General features: G+C 41.3%; 2 pseudogenes across 1 annotated transcript; both read left to right on the top strand.

Moving 5' to 3' along the window:
- Positions 1-62: 62 nt before the first annotated feature.
- LOC148738383 (uncharacterized) lies at positions 63-21,182 on the top strand (annotated as a pseudogene).
- LOC148738384 (uncharacterized) lies at positions 3,101-10,446 on the top strand (annotated as a pseudogene). The gene is made up of 4 exons (XR_015996334.1): positions 3,101-4,642; positions 5,481-5,976; positions 8,968-9,256; positions 9,928-10,446. The product of XR_015996334.1 is annotated as an uncharacterized LOC148738384 (transcript).
- Positions 21,183-21,555: the final 373 nt, after the last annotated feature.

Below are 21,555 nucleotides of genomic sequence, written 5' to 3'. Positions count from 1 at the left end.
GTCTCAAATGATCATCTAAGTCTTCCCAGTAGCTCATTAAATACGTATAAACATTTTGACCAATCAAATCCCTTCACTTCGAATGTGTAAGGGGAAATCCTTTACCGAATAGTTACGAATTCGCTAGCTCTTCTTGGTTTGGACGTTCAGGTATTATCAGCTTTGTCGTGTACTTTTGGTGCTTCTTCGTCACTATGACTGACAAGGATACAAGTAGAACTCGCAAAAGAATATATAATAAAATAAGCGATGTACAAAGGTCAAAACTACAAGAATATTTCGACGGCGGCATGAAAACATGCAGTTCTGATAATACGGAAAGGATTGGTTTGGCAGCCGAGGAAACTGGGCTGACTATTGATCAAATAAAGGTAAGATATTTATTAGTTGGACTGAAACACTACCATGTTTCATGCATGCGGAATACCCCGCCACTTATTTGCATCTCGTTGAATAATGAGATAGAATAAATATATGAAAATCATATATTTTGAACTGCGGTATTTGATACGTATGATGGACGATCCTCGCAGTAGATAGCGCTATTTGAGCAATAGCGAAATTCAGACCTGAAAAAAATCAGGCCTGTACGGGACTCGAACCACTGACCTCTGCGATACTAGTGCAGCGCTCTAATCAATTGAGCTAACAAGCCAACTGAGAGCAGGCCGTTAAGTTGATTCGTAATGAACCCGTGAAAGTGATAAATGAGATAGAATAAATATATGAAAATCATATATTTTGAACTGCGGTATTTGATACGTATGATGGACGATCCTCGCAGTAGATAGCGCTATTTGAGCAATAGCGAAATTCAGACCTGAAAAAAATCAGGCCTGTACGGGACTCGAACCACTGACCTCTGCGATACTAGTGCAGCGCTCTAACCAATTGAGCTAACAAGCGGGTTCATTACGAATCAACTTAACGGCCTGCTCTCAGTTGGCTTGTTAGCTCAATTGGTTAGAGCGCTGCACTAGTATCGCAGAGGTCAGTGGTTCGAGTCCCGTACAGGCCTGATTTTTTTCAGGTCTGAATTTCGCTATTGCTCAAATAGCGCTATCTACTGCGAGGATCGTCCATCATACGTATCGTTGAATAATAATAGCGATCATTGTGGTGACTGCTATTTTCTTCAAAGCGCACCGACATATGTAAATGATGTAGCGGTTTATTGTCCTTCAGAATTATACTTCCCTTACTCTGTGTACTGCACCAACTTATCTTTTAAAGGATTGATTCTTAAACAAAATTTTGCCCGTCATATACCAAGGTCAAGGAGGTTCACTGTACGATTGTACTATTCATAATGAGTCCTTGTGGTAATTATTTGCCTCGTTAATTAAAGGAAGCTCCCCCTTTTTTTTTAAATAATTGTTTTGTGCCATTTTATGCTCGAAAATACGCTTGCAGTCTGCAGTATCATCAATGATCAAGAATATACCGGTAAAAGAAGATAGGCGTTTACTCATCCGTTTTTATAAATTATAAAGAAAAATTATTTTGTGTTACCCTACTGAGAGCTAACGTAAGCAACCTTAGTTAAACGTAGGCTAACTCTAGTGCCCTGTAGGCTAACAGAAGAGCTAGTTAGGCTGACCTGAGTGCTCTGAGGCTAACCGGAGCACAAGTTTGGCTAATTGGAGCTGAAAAGTATAGGCGGATCAATTTTACTATAGGTAGTGTCCGCCGACATGTCGACCGACATGGCGACCGACATGTCGGTCGCCATGGCGGTCAACAGTTGGTCGACAGTCGGTCGCCTGTCGACCGACATGTTGCTCGATACATCGACCGATATATGTCGGCCGATAGTCGGTCGACAGTCGGTCTTTATTTGACCGACACTTGGCCGACACTTGGCCGACAATTGGCCGATACTCGGTCGACACTTGGCCGATGCTTCACCGATACCTCACTGACACTTAAGTGATGCTTCAATGGCATTTTACCTATTGTCGACCGTATGCGGACGTGTTTTAAGAAAATCTTAACAGGATAAAACCGTCGCCTGGTTAGCTCTGGTTAGTTGGTCGACAGTCGGTCGCCTGTCGACCGACATGTTGCTCGATACATCGACCGATATATGTCGGCCGATAGTCGGTCGACAGTCGGTCTTTATTTGACCGACACTTGGCCGACACTTGGCCGACAATTGGCAGATACTCGGTCGACACTTGGCCGATGCTTCACCGATACCTCACTGACACTTAAGTGATGCTTCAATGGCATTTTACCTATTGTCGACCGTATGCGGACGTGTTTTAAGAAAATCTTAACAGGATAAAACCGCCGCCTGGTTAGCTCAATTGGGAGAGCGCCGGACTGCTGTGCGGGAGGTCGAGAGTTCAATACCGGCCGGACCAACACTCAGGGTCTTAAAAATTAACTGAGAAGAATATGCTTCCTTTCTTTAACATCAAGAAATGGTTAGATATTCTAGTCTTCTCGGATAGGGACGAATAAATGGAGGTCCCGTCTCCTGCAGGGTTAGGGGCAGGAGACGTTAATTTCCCACGCACGAGATTACTGTGTGATGGATGTCCTCCCCTGGGGTGGGTTGGGTGGGTAACAGGACCCCCGTTGATACCAGTGTTTACTACACTGAAGGGGCTATCCTGTATAAATATAGATGTCTGTCTGTCTGTCTGATAGAACTTCTGCTGTTTTTCGGGGCATAGACTAAAACTAAAAACAACGAAACGAACAAAAGGACTGCGTGACAGCATGACACTTGGACTTGTGCTTTTTAGCTCGTCTAACATTTTTATAGTTTTAGCGTTTTATCATCTCTGGAGTTCAGATGGAACTTTGATACAGCATTACTATGATGATTCTAGCTTCTATACAGCTATTTCGACAGCCACCGGAAAAGATTCGTTAAATAATGTGTTCGATTGCCCTTGGTCTTGTGGCCGCCATCTTGTTTCCTCTCCACATGCAAAAGGCTTCTTCTCGTCAAGGCTGCAATACTATGCGAATTCTACTAGCTGCTTCCAACAGATTCGACTATTTATTTCTGGCGACATCTCATTAAATCCTGGCCCGCTTACCAGGTCTCAGTCCGCAAAGTCTAAAGATATCTCCGATTGACTCTACCCAATTCTACATGGAGAACTGTCGTCTTTCAAAGGCCTTAAAATAGGCCACTTGAATGTAAATGGTCTTCTGAGCAAGATTCATGATGTCAAGGTACTATTACTCGCCTTAAAACTGGACGTTTTGGCCATCTCCGAAACTCATCTTCGATGCAAAACTAAGGATGAAAATATTTGTATTCCTGGCTATAAAATCGCTAGACGTGACAGGTCGGATGGTCGGAAAGGCGGAGGATCTTTGATTTATTTTTCTGAAGTCCTAAATGCTTATTATTCAAGTGATTTGTCCTCTAATTCGTGCTTGGAAGCTACTTGGATCGATTTATCTTTTCATTCTCAGCGACTGTTGATCGGTTCAATCTACAGACCTCCTGACTGTTCGTCTTTCTTCAATGAGTTTCCCGTGGTAATGGAAAATTTATGGCGGAAACGTTCCAACATCATCCTATTAGGCGACTTCAATGTTAATTTATCGTCCTCGTGTGATGCTTCCTTGAAAAGAAAATTTACAAACCTTCTTTGTAAATTCAACTTAAAGAATGTTATTGATGTTCCCACCAGAATCACCGGCGATTCATCTTCTCTGATTGACTTGATTATTACCTCTGTTCCCTCCAAGATTTCTGGTCATAGTGCTTGCAATCCAGGAATATCTGATCACCACCTGGTTTATGCTTCTGTTAACTTGAGAAGGATTTCTATGAAACCTAAATTAAAGCTAGTCCGGGATTTTAAAAGAGTTGACATCAAAGCCCTACAGCATGAATTTGCTTCTGCCCCATGGTTTATCTGTGATATCTTTGATGATATCGACGATTGTGTTTGGGCATGGGAAGCCCTTTACAAGTTCATCATTAACGAACATATTCCTCTTAGAAAGGCTAAAGTTAGATCTAATAGTCTGCCCTGGATGTCTTCGCCTCTGAGAAAAGAGCTAAACAAGAGATACAATCTTCTTCTTAAAGCCCAAAAAACACCAAGAGGATCTCTTGAATGGTTTGCTTACAAGAAACAAAGAAATTATTGCACTAAATTGTTAAGGTCAGCTGAAATTTCTTACTGGAACAACAAACTTACCAATGCCAAATCCAGTGGAGAATTCTGGAGCTTAGTCAGATCCTTTCAAGGTGTCAACAAGTGCTCTACCATTGGCCCAGTGAAATCCCAATCTGGTTTACTTCTAACTGATAATTTTTCAAAAGCAAATGAATTCAACTCCTATTTTACCAATATATGTTCAACTCTGCCAAATACTAACAGTTTGTCACCTCGAGACATTTCCACTCAACCAGCCAATCGCATCTACAGAATTACCCCTACCTTACAGTCATTTTCCGCTAATAGAGAACTCCTGTCTTATTGTTTCAAGCATCACATTAAAGTGGGTAAAGCCTGTGGCCCTGACAAAATCTCTGGCAAAGAACTACAAATGCTGGGTGATGCCTTCATTGATAACTTTCTTAACATTGCAAAGAAGAGTTTTGATGATTGCAATTTCCCATCGCAATGGAAGACAGCACAAGTCCACTGTATCCACAAAAAAGGTAATACTCAGGATTGTGGAAATTATCGTCCAATTTCACTTCTAAATATACCAAGTAAGTTATTGGAAAGTATTGCCTGCTTTCAACTCGACTCTTTTCTGAACCAACATAAACTAGTTACTACCTCCCAATGGGGCTTCAGGAAGGGTAGGTCCTCTGAGTTGCTGCTTCTTAGCATGACAGAAAAATGGAGGCTTGCCTTAGATGAAGGAAAATCAGTTGGTGTAATCTTTATCGACTTCCAAAAGGCATTTGACTGTGTGTCTCATCAAATTTTACCTGATAAACTTCAAGCCTCTGGTCTATCTTAATTACTTGAATAACCGCCACCAGTTTGTGACTATTAATGGTACAAATTCTGAGAAAATGAGAGTAACTTCTGGCATACCCCAAGGCTCCTTATTGGGCCCAAGACTTTTCAGCATCTTTACAAATGACCTACCTTTGTCTGTTGACTCAAAGATAGAAATGTTTGCCGATGACTCCACTGCCTACATCATTGGAAACTCTATTGACTCTATTTCAACCCAAATTCAAATTCTCTTGCATCAACTATTTACCTGGTCTAAATTAAACTCCATGTTCATCCATCCAGCCAAGTCTGAAGTCATGTTTATCTCAAAAATACCATTCATCGGCCCAATTAGACAAATCACGATAGACGATAAGCCAATCAACTGTGTTTTCAGCTCATCTTGCTTAGGAGTCAAACTTGACAACAAGCTTAATTGGTCTCCTCATATTAAAATGGTGAACTCAAACTTCAATGCAAAGATTTCTAAGCTTAAACAGATGAGGACCTTCAACCGATCCACTCTGGATTCTATTTACTTCAAAGGTATTCTGCCAAGCGTAACTTATTGTATATCTTTGTGGGGATCTTCCAACTTGTTGGCCGACCTCGAGGATTCGCACATCCGTGCTGCCAGACTGATTCACAAGATCAGCATAAATATCCCAAAACATGAAGTTCTTAGCATAGCAAAATGGACATCTATACATTACATGTCTAAGAGAAGACTTGCCTGTATTGCATACCAGGCCTTTCACAACCTAGCTCCTGATAACATAAACAGTTTATTTACAAAGCACCAGACCTCATACAATTTAAGAGATAACTTAAGATTTGCTCTTAAATGTCCTAAATCCAAAGCCCTGCACAATTCTTTCACTCATCGCGCTAGTATTGTCTGGAATTGCCTACCTAGTCAGTTAAAGTCTAAGCCTAGTTACTCTTCTTTTAAGGCTAGTATTAAGAAATTCTATAAATGCATTGACCAAATTAATTTCGGCTCAAACTCCACTGCTACCAACAATATCAGTGACGAATTTAAGTACTACTGATATCTAGTTTGCCATGTTGTTATCTTATTATTATTATTACAATAATTATTTATCTAAAATTTTTTAATGTAAATTTTATCTTTGTATTTATTTTCCTTTAAATGCATTGTTTGAGTTAATTTGACTGATACTGATATATATATATATATATATATATATATATATTTACTTACTTATCCTACCCCGTATATATAATGTATTATTGATACGTATGATTATTCATACTAGGAGACGTATATATTTTTAGCTGTTTATTAGTAGATAGCAGGTTCACATCAGCATTAGCTGCCATTTCCTCAACCTGCTTTACCAAATAAAGGATGTATGTATGTATGTATGTACGACTGAAACAACCAAAACGACCGAAACTGCCAAAACGAAACGACCGAAACGAAACGTCCAAAACAAAGCCACCGAAACAAGGGAAACGAAACCACCGACTGACAGCCAAAACGACTGGAGCAACTGAAACGAAACCACCGAAACAATCGAAACGAAACCACCAAATCAAGCGAAACGTAGCCACCAGAATGAAGTATTATAATTTAGGCATGAATCCTCTTCAACTGTACTGCTTTCCTAGCAGAGGTATGTTAAAATCTAACATATCGCTCGGGCCGTGTTTACGTGGACGTGGTGAAACCCTCCACGGAGGATCAGTTCTCTATGAACAGCTTCATTGTATTTCAATAAACAATAACTTTAATGAAGCAATTCAGTATTCATGTTTAAAAAATTCATTAAAAATCATTAATCGTTATTATCACAAATCTAATATTATCTTTACTCACGCAGCCGGTAAGGCAACTGAAATATAATGACAATGAAAATGAAGTCAAGAAGATGAGGCTCTGTCTAAATCCTGCAGTTACATGTCTGATCTACCGTTTGTTAAAATTACCCACTACATTTTGAAATAACCTTTTGCTTTCTACAGAACGTCAAAGAAAATAATCCTAGCTAAAAAACACTTCGCCAGAACCTCGCGAAAATTGCCCCCTATTCTGAAAATGATTAGGAGTAAAATCCGTCATTTGGATAGAAAGGAAGGAGCTGCTTTTCCTCCTTCAATTCATTTACGTGAGTTTTGAGTTTTCTCAAAGTAACCCTGCAACGACGTTCAATACTCTTGGCGGATATTTTCCCTGTCATCTCACGCTCAGTTGCCGGCCAGAATTCTTTCATATCTCTTGGGGTCCACGATCTTGAGTGCACACTTTTTCGTGCGATTCCAAAGCGTCGCATAGCTTCTGTTAAGGAACAGTGATGGTTTTGTAAAATTGTGAGGACGCCTTTATATCTTCGATGAATGCCTTCCAGAATTGATCCTGACATCGGTAATTCTGAAAAAAAAAATGGAGTAGTTTAAGTTCAGTCATCGGTGAATGTAGCCTTTTTTGTTTGTGAAATAATATTTGAATGTTTATAATGTGATATGGTGATTCCCTGACACCACAATGGGTTTTGACTACGCAGGAAAATATCGATTCCCAGGGATAAGGTCATGTTTGGTCAACAGGTCTTATTGACGGCGCAATTGAGCGCGTGGGACGCGCGCGAAACGCGAGGGATATTCCCTCTCTCGCTCCCCTTTCTTTTCCGGTATGCAGGCTAGACAGAAGGCTACGAATGATCGTAATCGTGCAAACCCGGGGAAAATGACGGGGATGATCGTCGTCTTGCCTAGGGGTAAAATCAGGGATTGTCGTCTCGCTTACGTTTTTCAGGAGTAAAATCTCACATTTCTGGCTGTCAAGCTATCTTTTGAGGTTGCTTGCGAACAAATTTCAATAAAGAAACCCGCTGTCATTCGGTTTTGGTTGTGTAAGCCGATGAAAAAGGAAATCAAGATACCTACAGCTAAAAATTGGTGTCTTTTAGGGTCCATAAACCTAGAGCCACGCCCAGACTGGTCTCCTTTAGGGGTAAATTCAAACTTTCCCACGAGCAACCCCTTCATTTGTATTAGAGAGTATCCCCCCCCCGGCCGTGCAAATTAGTGATCAAAACTTCAAAATCGATTTTAAGGTAATCCTTAGTCTGGAAAGTGTGGAAGATATTGTGGACCCGACCACTGGAGATTTTGACCAATTTATTTAAGAGCAAGTCAAGTACCCGGGAGGAAAGTGTCATTGGATTCGACTCGTATATAAATCAGCCATGATCCACTAATTGTTCAGTCATGCGCACGAACTAACCTTTAGTCCTTTTTTTTAGCACACTCTGCTCCTTTTTCATCGTCTTTTGTCTCCTTTTCCCAGTTATCGTCCTCGATGAAATCGTCGTCCCCAATGTCAGTATTAGACATTTGGTCTGTCCCATCGTCAGTGTCCACTTCAGTTGCAGCTGATAATTGTTCACTCTTGCCCGTGCTAACCGACTCTACAAAAAATATTGCATTTTAAGTTGCATGTACGGTTTGAGGATCGAATAAAATGGTTTCTTTAGCATTTGGCCAAACTATTAGTCCACGATAGAATTTGTAATTGTCGTTTAAAAATTCCTGATACGCTTAAATTTGCCATGTTTTTAGCGCGTATTTTTGTTTTCGAAAAAGTGCAGTGCGCTTAGCTTGAGAGAAACTAAACGGCAGGGTTGAATCAAGAGCAGCATGCATCACAGAAAGACCCTGAAAGCATCAGGTGCGTAGCTAGCGATTTTGTAACTATACGCTGAAGGGTACTATTATGAGTGGCGCAATGGGAAGGGATACATTTGGTAAGTAATTTCAATTCCAATTTTAATTAATCTAACTACAGATTTTCCCTGCCGACCTGAGCTCAAATTCGATAGCTTTCCACTATTTCAGACCGGTTGGAGTGGACCCCGGGATTTGCGATAACGGTTTGTAAACGGTTTTCGTAAACTCTTGAGAAGGTTTTCAAATTAAAAAACAACACCCTATTTCAGACCGAAATGGCCAAAATCTATACCCTTGGAACGGGACATACCTATATAGCTTAAACGTAACTTTTCAACAGAAGATGTCACCGTTATCGACGGTCTACGTCAGTGAGAGTACATTCGTATTTCTCTGGAAGCAAAATTTCAATCGCACGGCAGTTGCAATTTCTCTAGAAATGGGCCCACAAGAGTTTGTTACGAATGATGGAAATTGAAGGAACGGCCTCACAGAAAGTTTTAGTCAAGTTCGCACGAAAGTGTCGGCAAGTTGCATGGGAAGCATTGTTGCGTCACCCGATCCCACAGTTAGGCGGACCAGGTGTGATTGTGCAGATCGACGAATCAAAGTTTAATCACAAGTCCAAGGTAAGAAAATAGGAAGTACAGGGCTTCGAGTAGTCATGAGTTAGGTGGGTTCGGACCCAAGAGGGTGTCCTTCGGCGAAAAATGGTATCTGCATTTTTAAAGTAAACTCCAACAAATTATGTTGACATAATTATGTTTAACTTTTTCTGTTGACATCTGGCTGAAATCATTTGTCAGGAAAGGGTAGGAACTAAAAAACGTACAATGGAATACCGAATTTCGAATCATAAACGGAAATTGCAATTTGTTCGAAAAATGGGGAGCTTCGAGAAAGCGGGAGTAAAATTGCAGCGAAGTAACGGCAAGGGAAACGAATTTTGTTTCCATGAAGGGGATTTTCGGAAAATTGAGTATTCGAGAAATCTGCATTCCACTGTACAACGGTGGTAGTTTCTAAGAGAACGCAAGCGTTGCGAGTACCTACAGTACATGAACTCACGACTGGAACGTTTCTCAGAGTGTAGGAAACTGTGAAATGTACGCACTAGCTGACCTCAGCTGTTTCCATCCTCTCATTACAGAACCAAACTAAGGCATTTAAACTGATGCTAAAGATTTTTGGGAGCGCGTCGTATCACCTCCGCCCCCTCCCATCTTTAATGTACCGTATTTCCAATGATTCTTTTCATAATGTTTTAATTCATGCAGCTGTACTTGTTATTCCTTTGCAGTTTCACAGGGGGCGTCGGCCTCGAAGAGAGAGATGGGTACTGGGGTTGTTTGACACATAGTATGCTCCAGCCCGACCATACCTACAGCTCGTAAGGCGACGCAATGCGGCGACTCTTTTGCGTATTATTCAACGGAAGGTTCAATCTGGCTCCATAGTGCACTCGGTCCAGTGGGCGGCTTATCGGCAACTCCAGAGAAGACTCGGTTTACAACACGGGGCGGTGAATCACTCGCTACATTTTGTTGATCCAGTAACCGGAGTCCATACACAGAATGCTGAAAGCAACTGGTGTACGGCAAAGGAAAAGTTTAAGAAAATGAAGGGAAACACAAACCCTGACTTTCTCTTTGAATACCTACAGGAATTCATGTGGCGAAGGTGGTATGGTGAGCCTCACCCAAATGGATGCTTTCGAAGGCTGCTTGATGACATTGCTGAACAGTATCCCCTTTAAGGGAATCAGTCAAAACCATTGTATTCGTACGGGACCCAACACACAGCAAAAAAAGGTCGTCTCTTTCTGCTACCATCCCCCACCCTCAAAGTAGGCTTGGTTCCATACCCCCCCACCGGAGTAAATCTATCTGAGTGTGTTGTTTAACAAGCTTCTTGGACACAAAATAATTTAAATAATCTTTGTTGAGAAAATTTTTGTTGGTTATCTTTCTTGTCAGAATAGAGTTTTATTGCTTTAATATTAACTGTCTCAGAATTTTTGCTATTTGAAGAGATGCAATTCAGCCAGTTCCGGATGTACCATAGACATGTGTGAACTAAAAACTAAAAAAAGCATGTTACTCGGCTAGAGTTTATTCCCGTGAAGTGACGCCCTTGCGATTCGCATTAGTCATTAGTTATTGTAAAGCTCCCGTTAGGCGAGTAGGAAAAAGCTACAGTCTCAAAAATAAAGGGAAAATATGCGAGAGAAAAGTACAGATTGAAACCATAAAGAGATAAGGTCTTCGGAAAGTTTTATCATAGGTGCTAACTTTTTCTTAAAGTGGGACGGTGACGCAAGAATTTGCGTTTATGAGGATTTTCACTTTCCTGTTATTGTTACTTGCTTAACGGACTTCAATTCGTGAGTGGCTCATGTTGTAGTAAATAAGTCACCCCCAAATTTTTTTAACTCACCACGCCACTCATAAGTCGTTTCTTATCGTAATCATATACCTGAAAATTTATGCCTTCAAATCAAATTTTTAATACCGACACTGCAACAATACACAACCACACGAGCGACGTTCAAACTATACTTACCAATAAAGTTCAGACACTTGGCCGATAGACTACCGACACTCGGCCGATAGACCACTGACACTTGACCGATATTCCACCGACACTTGACCGATAATAATAATAATAATAATATCAATAATAATAATAATAATAACACTTTATTTAGACACGATAATGTTTAAAGTTGAACAGCTTGTGGGGTCGTGTGTAAATGCAAATAAACTCTAAATTAAATAAATTCAAATGATGTTGGTTTTCGAGGAGAGGGGAAAACCGGAGTACCCGGAGAAAAACCTCTCGGAGCAGAGAAGAGAACCAACAAACTCAATCCACTTATGACGCCGGGTCCGGGAATCGAACCCGGGACACATTGGTGGAAGGCGAGCGCTCTCACCACTACGCCAACCCTGCCCTCCCACGTCGATATTCCACCGAGACGTGACACTCCATCTGTCGGTCGACAGTCGGTCGACATATCGACCGACTTGTCGACCGGCTATCGACCGACTATCGACCGACTATCGATGGACCTATCGACCGACTATCAACCGACTATCGACCGACTATCGACCGACTGTCGACCGACATATCGACCGACTATCAACCGACTATCGACCGACTATCGACCGACTGTCGACTGACATATCGACCGATATGTCGGTCGACATGTCGGTCACCATGTCGGTCGACATGTCGGCCGACACTACCTATAGTAAAATTGATCCAAGTAGGCTAACCTGAAAGTGTTAATAGTAGGTAATCTGATACTTTATGCATTAATAGGTTTACTCCTAAAAAAGTTAAAACTATACTAGGAGTAACTGATAGCTAACGATCGAATCCTGGCTCGAAGTTTAGGTTACATCCTCAATCTAGAGTGGTTGAATGTTACATTTATCACTGATCCATTCGGCATCCATGTATGTAGCGTTTACGGCGACCAAAATCTAAATTCTCAAGTTCAAGGGCGTGTCGCTCCAAAACGCGGTTAACAAGGTGTTTGGGACTATTTTACTGATCGAAAAGACAACCCAAAGTTGACTGTTTGCACGAATCTTTATTCTTTAAAGGCAATCGACCACGAACCACAATCAATGACGAAAATAACGATTCTTCTGACAGTCAATCTATCGAACGATCGATCGTAAACTGAAACAACAATACAACGAAGTTCTATCAATCTAACGAAAAGCCGCGGAATACATGATCAAAGAATCGCCTGTTAAATACTGGGCTCTAAAGTCTATAACGAGATTAACAATACAAGTAAAACAGAACAAAAGTTTGGAAACAAATTAAAGGAGTTTTGATGACTGATAAACAGCCCATTGTTCTATCTAAATGATGGGCGTTCACTGACTCGCAAATTGGCACGAATTTGGCCTTTAAATCTTAAATCTATACAGATCATTGCAATATTTGTTTGTATTAAGTCGCCCAACACTGAAAAGACTGGAAAGGAAAAAACAAAGTTATAAAGGTACTCACATATCGGTCCCGCTTGTGCCAGAGGTTGAGAAAGCGAAAGGGCGAAAGTTTACCAAGGCTATTCAAAACTTGCGAAGAACTGATTAAAGGGACGCTAAATTTGCCTTTTATATGCGCGTGGTGACGCTGAAAGGTCCGATTACAAAACCAATAGAAATACAGGAAAACAGATAAGCATTGTAACTATGTGGCTAAGATCATTCTGAAATTAGTGAACTAATCAATAATCAATCAAAAAATGAGCATTCTGGCTAATGTCCTTAACAGTGTACATACCAGAAAGACCTACCTTCATTAATTTGTTGCCAGCCAATCATTCTGTTCTGGATTGAATACAATCTATTGACCAAGTAAAGTATACAAGCTCAGAGCTTCTGCGTTCAGCTTGCATGGGTATTAATAGGGTCAGGTCCTGCCATGGGGTTCCCTGTGTTGCTTGTCTGAATTTAAAAACCTATGGTGTCATTATTTTGTCTATATTTCTCCACCTTGTTGTTGTTGTCTGAATTTTTGGTGAACAAGATCTTAATTTTTTCAGACTTTCATATATATGCTATTGCTACGTTTTGGGCAATGTCCCTTGTAGGAATCTACCCTGGCTGGGCCTCTATTGGGCCGGCAAGGGAAAGAGAGCGAAAAGGGAAGGGTTGCTATTGTAGCTTAAGGCATTTTGAAATACTTTATTTTAATTTGATACATTTATATAGAAATGGATTGGAAATGCTAGACAAAAGGAAAAGATAAGTTCTGGAGTACGAGCAGCTCCAAAGCCAATTAAGATTCCAACGGGTTCGCGTGGCTCACACTCCTACAACATGTTCTGTTCAGAGTATTTCAAGTCAGGTGAGAGGCCTGATAATGTTTTCAAACACTAAGAACAAATTATTTACATGCATTGTAACTATTATAGACCATTGCTAAAATATAGGGTAACATTAGAGGCATTACAATCCTGGGGGATGGGTTTGTAAATCCCCCCCCAGTTTAAAAAAAATCTAAACATTTGTCAGGCAAATTGCTTAGAATTCAGGCAACAGTAGAATAAATTTTAAGGCAGTTCTACATCAGTTTAATGCTAACGGATTAGGAAATTGTGTAATTTTTTCAGGCATGGAGGTCACAGTCCCCCCTCTAAGTCCAAAGGTGTTGTGTTGTCAAAATTGTTATAGTTTGTACTTTGTACCGAGTCACGTGACGGGCAGTAAAAAGGCACTTGAAGTTCTTGAGTGAATGGCGTCGTTCGGATCTTTTACGCTCGCCGATAAATAACACAACATGGTGTCAGGAATGGGATTTTGAGTCCCTTGACGAGAAGAATAACTGGATAGTCGAGGCCCTTAGAGGAAAATACAGGAGAGTTCTTTGAGGTTACTCGAGCGGAGCTAAATATTGACAAAAGAGAAATTATTCGCCGCGACAGCAGAAGAAACCCGGGAAGTAAGCGTACTACTGTTCTGGAGGAATCATGGCTAACAAGATTACTGCACCCGAAATGTTCGATTTCAAAAAGCCAGACGAGTGGGAAAAATGGATTCGTCGGTTCGGTCGATATCGGATGGCGTGTGATCTACACAGAAAAAGCGAAGAAATTCAAGTAAACACGTTGCTATACGCGATGGGCGATGCCGCCGACGATGTTATGACTACATTTGTGTTTGGCGATGAGGGAGACCGGCTAAAATACGACAAAGTAAAGGAAAAGTTCGACCAGTATTTCCTAGTCAGGAGAAATGTCATTTACGAACGAGCGAAATTCAACCAGCGAACCCAGGCTGACGAAACCGCCGAGGAATTCATCACATCGCTTCATTGCTTGGTCGAGCATTGCAATTTTGGCGCCCTGAAAGAAGAGATGATTCGGGATCGTATTGTGGTGGGAGTTAAAGATGCTACACTAAGTGAAAAGATGCAGTTGGAATCGACTTTGACTCTTGAAAAAGCTGTGAAAATGGCCAGGGAAAGCGAGTCAGTCAAGAAACAACAAGAAGTCATTAGGAGTGGTCAGCGGTCGACATCCACCGAAATCGATGAGATTGGAGCCAAATTCAGAGCAAAGTTGCAGAAGTTTCCACCAAAGAAACGTGGAGGTGTCGTTGGCGCTAGAGATAAGTCAAACCCCAGTGGCTGTTTACGATGTGGATTATCTGCAAATCACACCAGAGGGAATTGCCCTGCACTTAATTCTGTTTGTCATAAATGTTCCAAGAAAGGTCATTATACCCGAGTATGCATGTCCCAACAGGTTGAAGAAGTTGTAACCGAGGATCAGTTTTCTGAGGATCCAGATACCAGTGTGTTTCTTGGAGAGATCGGTGTTGACAGCATGCAGGCACATCCGTGGAAAGCTGAAATCCTGGTAAATTGTTGCCCAGTTAGTTTCAAGCTTGATAGTGGGGCTGATGTTTCTGTCATATCAGAAAAGACTTTTGGTCTTTTGTCAATTCAGGAAAAGCTCCTTCCACCTGATAAGAAATTGTATGGCCCATGCAAAGTACCACTGTTTTGCAAAGGTAAATTTACAGCATCCCTTACGCATAACCTGCAATGCTGTGCTGACGAAATTTATGTGGTTCCTGGCCTTGAACAGTCCTTGTTGGGAAGAAGCGCGTGTAGCCGGCTCGGGACAATTGCTAGAATCTCTGGTGTTGACTCAAAGGACAGCAACTATGAGAAGAGATTCCCCAGCTTGTTTCAGGGGTTAGGATGCATGGATGGTGTTTACGAGATCAAGCTGGATGAATCAGTCACTCCATGTAATCTGTGTACCCCAAGGCGTATTCCTATACCTTTACTACCTCAAGTGAAGAAGGAGCTTGAGCGAATGGAGCAAATGGGAGTGATAGAACAGGTCGATCAACCTACCCAGTGGTGTTCCCCGATTGTTGTTGTACCCAAAAGGAATGGCAGTGTCAGAATTTGTGGTGACTTTGTCCAGTTAAATAAGGCTGTTCAGAGAGAGGTCCACCAAATGCCAACAACTGAACAAACTCTAGCCAAACTGTCTGGCGCAAAGATTATGTCTAAGCTGGATGCAAATAGTGGATTTTGGCAGAGGAAGTTAGGTGAGAATTCAAAGCTGTTTACCACTTTTATCACACCATGGGGAAGGTACTGTTTCACAAGACTACCCTTCGGTATTTCTTCAGCACCCGAACACTTCCAGAAAGCGATGCAGAGGATCCTAGAAGGTCTCGATGGGGTGGAGTGTCAAGTTGATGACATCTTAGTATTTGGAGAGACCCAAGAGCAGCATGATAAGAGGTTGATTGCAGTACTGGAGCGGTTAGCAGATGCTAATGTTACCCTTAACCTGGAGAAGTGCAAGTTCTCAACAGATGAAGTGGAATTTCTGGGGCACGTGATCGGCAAAGATGGAGTGCAAATCGACCCCACTAAAGTGGAAGCTGTCGCACAGATGGGGGAACCAACTGACATTGCACAATTAAGGCGGTTCCTGGGCATGGTCAATCAAGTAGGGAAGTACATTCCTAACCTGGCGGACATGACAAAGCCACTGAGGGATCTTCTGAGTAAGAACAATGCATGGCTCTGGACTGGGGCTCAGCGGGAAGCATTCAATGCCGTAAAGAAGGCCCTAGTCTCTACGCCAACACTAGCCCTCTATGATCCAGCCAAAGAGACAAGGGTATCATCGGACGCTTCCTCGTTTGGTCTTGGAGCGGTTCTCACCCAAGCCCAAGAGGATGGCGGTTGGAAACCCGTTGCATTCATATCCAGGGCATTGACGCCAACAGAACAGAGGTACGCCCAAGTAGAAAAGGAGGCTCTAGCAGTGACATGGGCATGCGAAAGGTTATCGGACTACCTCATCGGTAAGCCATTTCATATTGAAACGGACCACAAACCATTAGTTCCTCTCCTGGGGTCAAAGAACTTAAATGAAATGCCACCAAGAACTCAGCGTTTACGAATGAGGCTGCTCAGATTCCAGTATTCCATCTCACACGTTCCAGGCAAGAGTTTGACAACAGCAGATGCTCTCTCAAGAGCTCCGATAAACCAGGAGCAGCAGTCAGGCTCGCAAGAAGAAGAAATAGCCCTGTATGCGCACAGTGTTTTGAGTGAAATTCCAGCCAGCGACAGACGTCTGGAAGAGATAAGGGAACGACAAGAGGAGGATGAAGTATGCCGACAACTTACAGCCTACTGCCAACTTGGCTGGCCAGAAAAAGATAGAGTTCCGGAGGCACTAAAAGGGTACTGGAGTGAGAGAGGAGAAATTACCTTAGTTCGTGGATTACTTCTGAAGGCTTCCAGAGTCATCATACCGTCCTGCATGAGGATAGAGATTCTTGATCGCTTGCATGAAGGCCATCAGGGCATCACAAAATGTCGCAGCCGTGCCAAGATGTCTGTGTGGTGGCCAGGCCTTAGTAGGCAGATTGAGGATATGGTTCAGGGATGCCGCAAATGCGCAGAACACCGATCTTCCCGAGCAGAACCCCTTATTCCTTCAGTGGTTCCAAACAGGCCATGGCAGATCATCGGAACAGATTTGCTTCAGCTAAAGGGCCGCACCTATTTGCTGGTCGTGGATTACTTCAGCCGATACATTGAGGTGGCCTTGCTTTCATCATCCCAGACTTCGCAAGATGTCATTCAGGCGCTGAAATCTATGTTTGCGAGACATGGAATTCCAGACTCTGTCAGATCTGACAATGGTCCTCAGTATAGTTCAGCTGAATTCATTAAATTTGCAAAGGAATGGGGATTTGCAAGTGTGACGAGCAGTCCAAAGTACCCCCAATCAAATGGGATGGCTGAACGGGCGGTGCAGACCGCAAAGTATGTCCTGAAGAAGGAGGATGATCCTGCTAAGGCGTTGCTTGCATATCGCTCAACACCATTAGAGAATGGTTACAGTCCAGCTGAGCTTCTGTTTGGTCGAAAGATAAGATCCAGAGTTCCACTTGCTGCGGTGGAGCTGAAACCCGGTTGGCCTGATTTGTCTATAGTCCGAGATAGAGAGGAAGTTCGAAAGCAAGAGCAAAAGGCTTACTTTCATTCTCATCATGGCGCAAGAGATCAAAAGAAGATTCCTGTGGGAACCGAGGTTTGGATTCGAGACATGAAAGTCCCAGCGACCGTGACTCAAGAGGCTGAGACACCTCGTTCATACATTGTTAGCAGCCCCAGAGGAACTATCAGAAGGAACCGGAAGGACCTTACTCCGCTGTACCCTAGCAGTCCTGATTTGAGCAAGCAAGGTCCTAGCTTTCCTGATTCGAGCAAGCAAATTCCAGAGGCGATCAAGTTGGATGTTCCGGCAGCTGCTTGTGCAGCTGGTGCAACCACAACTAGATCTGGGCGAGTAGTCAGTGCCCCCAGAAGATTGGACTTGTGACTGTGCGGGATAAATTTATGAATTGAACAGTCCGATCTCTAAGTTTACACAGTTCATGTTATAAGTTAAATCAAACTTTATTACCTTCATGTTTAGTAGTTTTGGCTTCTCCCCGTAGTTTTTAAAGGGGGAGATGTTGTGTTGTCAAAATTGTTATAGTTTGTACTTTGTACCGAGTCACGTGACGGGCAGTAAAAAGGCACTTGAAGTTCTTGAGTGAATGGCGTCGTTCGATCTTTTACGCTCGCCGATAAATAACACAACAAAAGGTGCCTGTATGTCTATGGGTATCATTAATAAACCTCTATTAGTCAATTATTTCTAAGAAATAAATGTTGTAGCTTTCTCCTAACTTTGTCTGCTGGATATTAATTTTATTTTCATTTTGGTCCGAGGATACCAGATTTAAATCAATAATGGACAGTGGTTTTGTTAAATGTGTCTAAACCCCAGGAAGGGTACTTGCAAGGGTGGGGGTCCGACAGAGCTCTATATTGCAACCCAAAAGGGTTTTCATCCTCAGCTTCTTTTAACCTTTGACACCATAATATAGTGGTTGATTAATTTATTTTCAATTTTAGTTAGATCTTTGATTGCTGAGGAAACCGAAAATCATGCAGTGACATTATAATAATCTAACTAATTCAATTGATATTCAGTGGAAATGAAAATTTTCATTTTATTTTGCTAGATGAGCGCAAGAAATTGTCTTTGCCTCAAAACAAAGAAGCTTCCAAGAAATGGCATGACATGACATCTGCAGAAAAAGATGAGTTCAAAGGAAAAGCAGATGAATATATTCATCATATCTGATTTATCATCACGGGTTTATTAAGAATCTACTTAACGGCCTGTTCCCAGTTGGCTTTTGTTAGCTCAATTGGTAGAGCGCTGCACTAGTGTCGCAGAGGTCAGTGGTTCGAATCCCGTACAGGCCTGATTTTTTTTTCAAGTCTGATTTTCGCTATTGCATAAATAGCGTTCTCTACTGTGAGGATCGTGCATCGTACGTAAGGTGAATATGTTATCAAAATAAACCTGAAACTACATAGTACCTCTCTCTTTATTTCTTTAGCTTGCACCAATGAGAGGTACACACACAAAGATGTACAACAGCTATTCAATTCCAAATACAGTAAGTTTAAGAATATACATATTATTTACTTTATAGTACAGATATTAACATGTAATTGTTGTCATCATCATCATCATCATCACCATCATCGTCATCATCATCGTGATCATCATTATTATTAGCTGATTGGTTGTGAATGGCTTATTCGATATATACCTTAATAACAGAATGGGCTGAATTGCTAAGGTTTACAATGCTATTAAGGTTGAGATCGGACGTCAGCATTATCAGGAGCCTCTGCCAGCCGCTTCAGTCCATGCAACGACCTCACCTTTCCCCCCACACATCCCACCCCAGTCGAGGACCTCCATCACACAGTAGTCTCGTGCATGGGAAATTAACATTTCCTACCTCTAGCTCTGCAGGAGATGGGGCCTACAGTCTGTTCCTCCTTATCCAAGAAGACTAGAATATCTATCCATTTCTTGACATTATAGAAAGGTAGCAAATTCTCCTCAGGTATTTTAAGGCCATGAGTATTGATCCGACTGGGGCTCGAACCCGCCCAACACCATCCGGCGCTCTTAAAGCAATTGAACTAACCAGGAGGCATTAACAACAAAGATGATGATGATGTCTATAACAAAATCCTCAAACCTGATTGATTCTGAACAGCGATTATTTGATCCTTAATCTGAATACTGTGATAAGCAAACTGTCCAATTTGGCCTGTGTGATAATCATTACAGCTGCTTGTAATTGGACAGGTGAAATCTGACAGTAATATACAGCCAATGAAAATCCAGTGGAAAATGGCACTAGCCAATGAAATGGAATTACTTATTCCTACCTTGTGTCTCACATTTTAGCAAGGAAAGTGTATGATGGGACATGTGAAAATGGTCAATAAGACTTACTGTCATACATTTCAGGGGTATAATCAGGCTCGTTACTTCCCCAATTACTTCCTAAATTGTACTCCACTCAGTGCTATTATCATTACCAATCAATGTTTCTCTTTCTTTTGCACCTTAGGTGAAGCAATAAAGAAACCAGGCAGCAGAGTGCCGTATCTACGTGGGGGTTTTACAGTAGAAAGTCTCCCAGATGGCATTTTCTTTAAGAAACCCTTCCATCATGGCACTAAGCAACTCCAGGCCATAATGGAGAAAAAAAGCTAAATTAAAGTTGTGATTACCGATAATGCAGATATAAACCTGCAAAGCAACAGGAATGGTATTCCCTCTCTAACTCAGCCTGGAACAGTAGTCAGTCTTCTGTCCAGGATAGTGGACAGACAGTGTGCAGAAAGGGTAGTTAGACTGTCTGACAAGATTAAAGAACAAGACGTGGAGGTTGTGGAGTTGAGACTTGACCAGGAAGAGAGATTAAGATTAAATGAATTAGTTTTTATTTTGAAGATGATGCATGGCTTGCTGTTGGTGCTAATATTCTACACTCTACAGAAGTACAAGGGCTTACTGTTCCAGTGGTTACTGAGTCTGAAGATGAGAAATTCTGGCTTTTCTACAGTATCCAGAATCCGTCAAAACTAGTTAAAGCATCATTTACTTACAAGCTAAAAGGGTATTAGCTTGACTTACAAGGCCATTCCAACTACAAATTACTTAACAATCATCAGGATTATGTTCCTATTGCCAACTTGATCAAAAATGGACCCTATGGGCCATTATATTTTTTGCAGAGGATAGAAATTTCAGATGATCAGTATTTTAATATACCTAAAGTATTTAACAATGCAATATATGCTGCCTTAAGAAGTAGCACTATTATTTAAAATTTAACTATATTTATGTACTTTTCAGTGTGGGCACTGAAGACTATAAAGGCATTAAATCATAAATCACATGAAGAACATTGAGAAGTTTTTAGTGCCACATATGAACACATCTTTGAATTGCTATTTGGACAAAACTTAAAGATCCATGAAACAAAAAATGAACAGTCTGTAATGATCCCAAGAGCAATAAAGTATCAGATTTAACTCAACTAGTTTTATTGTCAACGTAACATGGCCGCCGCTATCAAAAGCACATGGTTTTTCCATCTCAGCATACTTAGGGGCCTAATAAACTACACAGTCCATCCAACAGTGTAAAATATCAAAACTCAAAGCTCATGAATTCATTTTCCACTCAAATCATTGAAATCATTATCATTCATTATCATATATAGACTATGCTATACTAATGACTTCACCCAAATTATTTTTTAAACATAAACTTTAATTTAATATACTTTTTCCACGAACCTGTCAGAAAGCCAATTTTCAATGATAGCCAGCTGAGAAACAGAGAATCCTAGTCGTAGTTCTTAAATTGTTACTATTATCAAACTATAGATAATGATTAGCCTAGAAGTTTTTTTGTTCATTTGTTGATAATTTTCAGTGGTCAACCCAAGTGGTGTGTGACTACAAATGAATAGAAAATGTAGTA

This window comes from Stylophora pistillata, chromosome 2 (genome assembly GCF_964205215.1).
Source record: "Stylophora pistillata chromosome 2, jaStyPist1.2, whole genome shotgun sequence".
Lineage (NCBI taxonomy): Eukaryota > Metazoa > Cnidaria > Anthozoa > Scleractinia > Pocilloporidae > Stylophora > Stylophora pistillata.
Note: the sequence above shows the minus strand (reverse complement) of the source record. Positions and strands in the feature narration are given on the sequence as shown.